The 8794-nt window shown below is 40.7% G+C and overlaps 1 pseudogene; it reads right to left on the bottom strand.

Annotated features, from left to right (window-relative positions):
• Positions 1–2552: 2552 nt before the first annotated feature.
• LOC112475449 lies at positions 2553–2652 on the bottom strand (annotated as a pseudogene).
• Positions 2653–8794: the final 6142 nt, after the last annotated feature.

Here is an 8794-nt window from a genome sequence, read left to right as displayed (position 1 = left end):
TTCAGAACCATCTCTTTGGTTAAGCACTCAAAATATGTGGGTGTTTTATCATCCCTCGGCGACGATCAGAAGTGATTCTGCCGTGAAAAGAGCTCTGGATCCAAGGAAACTAAAACTGACCTGGGAAAGCAATTGGTTGTTCAGAGCCAACGTGTTTATTCCAAGTATAATCACTGCCTATAAACCCAAGCAAGCAGTCAAAGATATTTCAGATTGCAACACTCTGGGTCACATGCCTTATCTCGAAAAAGCCAGCGCCACATGGGACCTGCCACAGGGGCAACCCTCGTGGCATAAAGATGTGCCGGGTTGGCTGAATATTGAAGAAGACATTCAGTGGCTGCCAAGTTTTTACATTCTTACCGTAACTTTAGCCAGGCAGTGAAGTTCCGTACCCTGCCACATGCTGTCTGTATAATAGGAAACATTTACTTCAATGATGATTATAAACAGAAGGCTCTTGAAACAGCTCACTGCCCTCGGACCCTTTAAATATTTACATTCTGCCGGCTGACATAGACCCAGTGTTTATTACTGAGGTTGCTCCAAGCAAAGTCCAAACTTGATCTGCACACAATGGGGGTGTCAGGTTTCCCTGTTCTAGCCACTGGCTACCTCAGGGTTAAAGGGCACAAGGTCAGGCTTAAAGCTTCTATTGGCCACCTTTTGTGTTATTTATCATCATCACTGTTGTTTATCAAATGCCCACACAGCCATCACTGCATACAACATGAAATAGTCTCTTGGCATATTTATATGGGACATTTTTATGTTCGTCGTGCCAATAAAGTGGGGAAAATATATTTTCTTTCTAACTAGTAACGGTGTTGTAAGTTCTCTGTTTTGCCTCCAGGTTAACCTAAAATGATTGAGCTGGCAATAATGATTTGACTCAACTGGTAGGTTTGCAGCCATACGAATTGGAACTGTCTCATCCTGGCCGGCCACAGTAAATGACTTCTTTCCCTTGCTCCAAATATAATTATGTTCCTGATTAATAACAAATGTGGAGATGCAGACTCTGAAGCAAGACTAAGGCAATCGATTCCCAGCCATCGCCACATTTGTTTTATAACCATTAAAAAAAGATTCACCGAACTCACAGCAGAGATGGCAAACCTTTCAAAATCAAAGGGTAAGATGGGGACTTGGAGGCAAACTCTAACCCAACATCGTACATTACACGAAATACAAAGCATTAACTCTCAAGTTGCCTTGAGAAAAGCATATATTATCTCTCTAGTGTATTAAAGCTGCATAATTCACAGATAAAGTTCACTTCTCTCTTAGGATATGGCCCAAGAAAAATATTTCTTCATTTCCCTTTGTAGTTCAAAGGAGATGGTTTATGCCAGTAGGAAATCAAGTCACCTCTTTTTTAAAAAGATGTTTTCTTTTTTCTACTTTTCTCTTTCCATACTGTTTCTAGATTCTGAATTTCTCTCTCTTTAAAGAACTTAAGATAAAACTCCCTAACTATTAAAATGAAATAAAGTAATATACCACATTTTCTTCATAAATAAACTATAATAACTGCATCTATTCTAGCATGATTATTTTAATGGTTTAAAAAAAAAAAAACACCATAATAATCCTATTGCATACACATCTCTCTCATCCTCACACTATATATCCTTGCAAAACACAAACAGCAAGTATTGTCATCATGAGAATGAGGGAAACTTAATCACACAATGTTGATGTTACTTCCTAGGTCCTTCAGAAAGTTCATGAAGATCCTATGAATTGGTTCTAGATTTCTCTGATCTTCATGAAAGTGTTAAGTCTTTAAAGTTGGAAAGGCAATCTCATTCATCTCTGCATCCTTGCCATCAATCCCATGCCTTGTCCTTTTAAGATGTACTCGGTTGAAGTGTGTTAGGTTAAATTAAACTAAGAGAGAACTGATGAGCCAACCAATCATGGCACTTAGGTTCTGAAGCATTTTAGAAACTGTAGGATGTGATTAACTATTGTGGAAACGTCAGACAAATGATATTTAGAAGACACTCATGGACAAACATTGCTTAATATATATATTTGTGATATCTTGATAACACAAGTAACCTGTAAAATAAATGGAAAAGCAAATTTCACTAGTTAAGTATGCTGCTTTGTCCTTTAGTCAGTCAATCAGATATATGGTTCATCAGTCCACAAAATTCTTTTCAATTTCAGTCGATCTGCATTATGCCAAATTGCATTAATCCATGAGATACTGTAAATCAAGTAAACTTGAAATTTACTGGGAGCATGAGGAGGCCTTCAAAAGAGAACTGATTATGGCTTCTGAAAAATCAATTTAGGAGAAAATTGTCTTTTATTTTAAAAACAATTATATTCAGGTCGACGACATTAAAAAGAAGAGCCAACATTTTATAGACTCTACCATATACTTTTTTGAGCTGCTTAATTGTATTTAAATTCAGGACCTATTCAAAAATATAGTCAACACACACACAAAACAATACATCTTTATTTTAAAAAGATAATTAGCTTTAGATGATATCTTATTAGCATTTCCTATTAGCCTAATTTTCCATTACTTTTTTTAAGATTTTGTAAAAATAAAACAAAGAGAGAATCTAATGATATAATTGCTGATAAGAACAGATACTACGCTTGATCTTAGCCAAAAGGCTGGGATGCAATTAAAGGACACAATTGTTAATGCCGCGGAAACTTATATTTCATCTCTGTAAAAAACTTAACAGGGTCTTACAGGGAGTGAGATGGAAGTCTAAGTGACAACTAAGAAAGATTCTCTAGCTAAAGATGCCAATTAAAGCATCCTGATGCGAATGGCAAGACAGAAAGAGCGATTTACACACAATATTTCTAAGGCTTACTCTTTGAAACAGAAATACCATCTTTCAGGGTAGCATACTTCATATTTGCAGAGCATCTGTACGCACGTGACATCCTTTCCATCCCAACACCAATACACATGTGTGCACGTGCACAGACACAGACAGACACACACGCTAAGAAGATAGCCAATGACGACCATGTAACTCCAGCCATAAACTGCTATCAGACTGAATATTATGTTTTAGCTTTCCAAATAACTACAAATAATACCAGTTCGAGAAAAGAAGACATTTATGCATTTAAGGTATCACGGTTTTGAGGAACGCACACTGTTCTTGACATTGATCAAATGTATTGGAAAACTGTTTACCAAATTACACTAGCTGTTTTCCCCCAGCTGGAAGACTCAAGGATCATGATATGATTATCACACCAGATATTTACTGCCAAAAAACAAAGCCTATCATGATGTAGAGAATGCACATGCTCTTTAAATCAAATGCAGTGGAACTTGGCATAATTTTAAAAGTCATTGCTAAGGACATGATGCTAAATAAAAAGAGCCAGACACAAAAGGGTACTTGCTGTGGGATTTCATTCACCTGTAGTTCGAAAACAGGCAAATTCTAACAGATGCTGTTGAAAGTCAGGATGGCGCTCACCTATGCACTATATGTTCTCAATGAGCGGAGACTCAAAGAAGTGAGTACAAAGGGGTTTTGTCCTTTACACTCCGATTCTCCGTTTGTCATGACATTAAACGTTTACAATGGAGAGACATTCGAAAGCCAAGATTTTACTCCTTATTCAAATGTTTACAATATCATAACGATAGCTGTTCAGCCACAGAAGGCAGAGTCTGAGTCAGGAAATGGCCCCAGCCGCCCAGTCAAGAGGAGGAGAAGGGTTCGGACCTCAGACGTCCCTGACCTCAGAGCCATTTTACCTGACAGCCCCCTGGAAGCACAGAGCGGAAGTCAGAGCCTGCCCCAGAGGAGAAAGCTGCGGGGTCCTGTGGCCATCAGTTGAACCTTACTCTGTGCAGGAACCCCAAAGTGGATGCTAGAGAGGAGTCTTCTCCTTCCACGAGGTCTACGAGAAAGGCCAAGAGTAGGAACCAACCCCCAAGAGGCAGAACTTGGATCCTCTCACAAACAGCTTCTTACAAACACTTCTAGGAGTTCCTGATCATCGTATATGCTAAAGGTTACAAGGATCCTTAATGAAATAGGTGGGTCTCTGTGAAAGGAGAGGCATCTGGGGAAGGTCAGCAGTGATTTATTTATTCTTGCTCTTGTGCATGTCTTCATCATGAATACATTTCTTGAGCAATTACTATATGCCAGGTCCTGAGGATAGAATGTGGAGGAAATAATGCCCTGACCCCAAGAATTGTCCCTTATAGGGAGACGAAAAGAAAGAAGTAAGACAAGAGAGTAATTGGGATGAAATGAAGGTGCGGACGAACTACGTCCTCTTAGTAGAAAGGAGAGCCCTTGAACAATAAGAAATAATCTTCCTCTCAACCTTCCATCATCAGAGAAAGAAATTTGGTACCATGTGGCTGAAATGGAGCCAAAATATAGTGTTCGTGGCTAAATACACAAAAATTTGACCATAGTTTTCAAAATCACACCAAGCCCTTAATTCTAGTTGTATTCTACTGTCATAAACTAAAAAAAAAAAAAAAAAAATCAGGGGCAACAAATGCACAGAAGTCCCTATTTCCAACCTCCTGAGTAATTACCAAAGGCCAGTTCACTGGTTCCCGTGAATCCTGCCAAGATTGTTTTCTTGACTTTATAGGGATTTATCTTTGTCAAAGTCTTCTTCTGTTTAAATTTATTAGCCATATAGTAGTTTATAATATTAGAACCACCAGAATAAATCCTGTCGCTTTTAAGAACAAAGTAGCGTTGGCATCGGTGACTTCCAAAACTTCCTCAGAAGATTCTTCTTAGTCTTTGCTCTTGAAAGTCCATTCGATACCTTGATTCTAACTTCAACTCAGCATACAGAAGACAGGAAGAAAAAGAGCTTCGATTTTCGTACTAGAAGACATTCAAAAGTAAAATAAAGATGCGAGGGGAGAGGGATTTCAGAGTTGTTCATTCTTTTCTTTCCATCAGTAGCCGTAGCCGGTCATCAATGACGTCCCCAGGCTGCTTGCCTGCAGCTGTCACTTGGCTGATACTGGCGAAACTTTACATTTCTGAAGGTGTGTGGAAGCACTGGCTCATTTATACACTTTTAAACGCACGGGTTAGAATATGTTTTAACCCATGTTTTAACCCATTTCCTCAGTTTCTCAGTTATATTTGATCCTCAATGCTTTAAGCCCCATGGGTTTCGTCTCTACTAAGATTTTCATTGTATCAACCTTGAATAGATTGGGCTTCGTTAGAAAGAAAATGTAATAATCACGCCATTGTAATAACCTTGATCTCAAGACTCGCATTTCCCTCAAGTGAGCAATTTTTACTGTCACACTAATTAAGTAAAAACATAAAGGCTTTTCCAATGCTTTACACGAGGGGACTCTTCTTGCAGATTTTATTTTGTGAAATCCGTAAAGTGCTGGGAGGAATATTAATTAACAGTGGCACTGCTAAACATACATGGAATACATAATTAATTACCAAATGGGATACACTTAATACTTCAAATACTAAGGAGCCAATTCTTGGTAATTCATTGGGAAAGGAGCTTTTGTTTCTAAAGAAAGGCAATGTGGTTTGAAGACGGCACTGGCGAGTTGTTTTGCCAGCTGGAAAATGTCAGTTATCGGCACTGAAAAGTATATTTCTGTATGGACTGCAGCAAAACACTCCATGGTGGATAAATGGGGGCAGAGGGTAAAAAGAAGGAAAATAAATGAGAGAGAAGGAGACTGAAATTGAGATTGATTGTGGCCTGTGGTTCTCTAAGTCAAAGACCCATTGGTTGAAACAATTCTGCACCCCAAATATGTAACATAAGTGAGTGGTTCCTGCTGCTATTTCCTGGTCAAAGGTTATTATTTAATTTATCCCAGTTAAATCTGATCTCAGCTGTAATTACCATGCAAAGTTCAAAACTCAATCCAGAGCTCTCCGTTCAAATATCCCTAAAATAAAGACAATGATCCCCAACAATTTCTTCATGTGGTCCCCAATCAGAAGACCTGAATGTTAGCTTACTGGCAATGTGTTCCTGGTTGTTATTTTATGTCTAAACATATAAGTTCATCAACTTAGAAATAAAGAAGAGGATTTATAAAAAACACTCAAGTAAGACAAACTCAGAATTTGTGGAATAACAGAAGAATTATATTAAATTCATTTTAACCAACTTTTATTGACTATTTGAATGCATTCGCAGCACTGAGTCAGCCACAATGAGAATTAGGTCCTATTACTCTCCACCCTCCCATGACATGTGGAAGGGTGATGGAGATCTCTGTCCCGCTGCTTCGGCTGTGCCTCCTGGTCTCCACCCCGTGGAGGATGGATGGCTGTCAAGGTACAATCACAGTGCCAGAGGCTTGCAGCTTCTGGCCTCCAGAATCCTACTGCTCCAGCCACTCCTGCAGTTTTTAAGCACCCAACCCCCTGCATTAGATCCTTTTCCACTTAACATACATAGTGCTTTTTTGTTTTCTGCAATTAATCTTAACTGTTACAGTGTTTCAGTAAACTAGGTTTGAAATGGAAGCCATGCAAGAAACGAGGATGAAAAGCCAGTCGATGAGTTGTCGTCATTTATTTCGTCATGCATGCATTCACTACATTCTTCATCCACACAAATATTTATCAAGCATGTACCATGTGCCAGGCTGTGGGTTACTGCCAAATAACTTTGACCTTGTAAGGAGCCAGGGTGGTGGCAGGAGTGAGAGAGAGGACCGGGAGCATCGCTCACGTTAAACCCTCTTGCTACGTCTCCTCTGTTGTGTACCAGGTTCGGAAGTTCCGATGACCGGTTGGTGCGCCTTTATCTCCACATCTTTTACCCATCCTCTCTGTTATCTATTACAGTTTATCCTATGTAACATATCACACAAAAGAAAGCCCTGCTTGTTTCAAGTATGGGTTTATAATCCCCAAACTAAGGTCTGAATACGTAAACATTTATTTAGTGCCTTGTCATCTAGGGGTCCCTGCTGCAAGCTGATGGTACAGGATGGAAACGCAGTATTGTGACTTAAGAAGTATTCAGTCTAGCGAGGGAGTCAGACAGCCCAGCACAGAGTATCTGTCTGAAACAAGTAAAAACCAAAGACGAAAGAGGCTTAGGAACTCTAACTAACTACCCAACTCCAACGTTTTCATACTGCAAAAAGAGGAAACGAAGGAAAAGCTGTATTGGGGAGAAACTAGTTAAAAGGAAAAGAGTCAAGACTGATTCAGGTGATTCCTTGAAGAGTCCCGTGGGCCTTCCCTCTCTAGTTCCTGTGATAGGTGGCACTCTGACCACAGTCCAAGCCGAGAGGTAGAGTATCCAGTTTCCCACTCATCTGAACTACTGGGGGCGACATGCAACGCGTAAACCCCGAGAGTGCTGTCAGTTATCTAGCGGCTCAACCATTCCCTCTCATCCCAGCGCGGACCCGGAGCTCCTGAATTCACACGTGGCTTCAGCTCACGACTCTCGAGATAACACGGGTCCCAGAAGCACTCTGGGAGAGGCCCTGAAGAACAAATCGCTTGGACTCATGCCTAAATATGTCCTTGGAAAAAAATAACAATAAAATTGATCACGTTGCTCATGACACCATTTCATTTTTAGTAACCTTTATCAGTGCCTGTATATCTTTCTGAAACCCTTTCTTCCTTGCCCAGCTCTGGGTATGACCGGGCTACAAATCCTGCTTAAACTGCTTCACCGCTGGTTCACTCTCTTATATCCTGACTCTTGCTCCAGTCCTAGTGCCCACCTCCATTGAAGATGTTCTCTTTCAAGGTTAAAAATGAAGCTCAAGTTAACGATGCAGGTCCTCTTCTCCTCGTCCGTCCCTTCTCATGGTTTGCGATGTGCTCCCTTTTCTGGTTCTCCTTACTCAATCCTGTTTATCCCTCTGCTTTTCTGGTCTTTCACCTCCTTCCCTTCCCATACCAGTTTGTTTTCATTGTGTAACAAAAATGTCAGAAGCACCAGTGAACTGCAACAAGAGATATTTATTTCTTACACATCTGATTACTGGGGTTCGGCAGGGTCTGTGGATCTCAGTGGAACTCATTCATGTGTCTACATATTGGCTGAGACTCTGCTCTCATCTGGCTTGACTAGGACACCTTAGCTGGGCAGCTTTGTCTTGTTTGCGGCATGTCGGTCATGGCCTTCTCGTGGTGTTGGCCATAGTGTGAGAGGGCAAGGGAAGACACACACAGCCTCTCGAGGCTGATGGACTGAACTTACAATCACACAGGTGAGCCCAGATTGAAAGGGTAGGGTGGTAGACTCTGTCTCTTTAGTGAGAGAAACTGTAAAGTGACAGTTCAGAGGGCACAAACATAGAAAGAGGAAAAGAAAAGGAGATCAAGTCTATTAATATGACTACCCACTTCCCTTCCCAATAATTCATAGGTACGTGTATGCACTACATACATGTGTATGTACATGCCCCTACACAAAACACATATGCATATAGACACACACACACACACACACGCACAGCAGTAGATCTGAACCCAGGGCAGTTTCTCCCCCCATCCACCAGAGGACATTTGACAATGTCTGGAGACATTTTTGGTTGTTGGAACACTGGGTGGTGTTGGTAAGGGTGGTACTGGCATCTGATGTGTAGAGCCCAGGAATGCTGCTGAACATCCTATAATGCATGGCACAGCCTCTCAACAAAGAGTTAGTTACCCAGGCCAAAATGTCCCTAGTGCCGAGGCTGAGAGACCCTGAAACATGAGTGAGCATCCAAACTCACACACTGAAAGAGACAGAGAGTGAGAGGGATTTTTCCTACTCCTTTGGCCATTATGATCGCTGGTCT

Source organism: Pteropus alecto, unplaced genomic scaffold (assembly GCF_000325575.1).
Source record: "Pteropus alecto unplaced genomic scaffold, ASM32557v1 scaffold110, whole genome shotgun sequence".
NCBI lineage: Eukaryota > Metazoa > Chordata > Mammalia > Chiroptera > Pteropodidae > Pteropus > Pteropus alecto.
The sequence above is the reverse complement of the archived record's forward strand: the minus strand, read 5'-3'. Positions and strand labels throughout refer to the sequence as shown.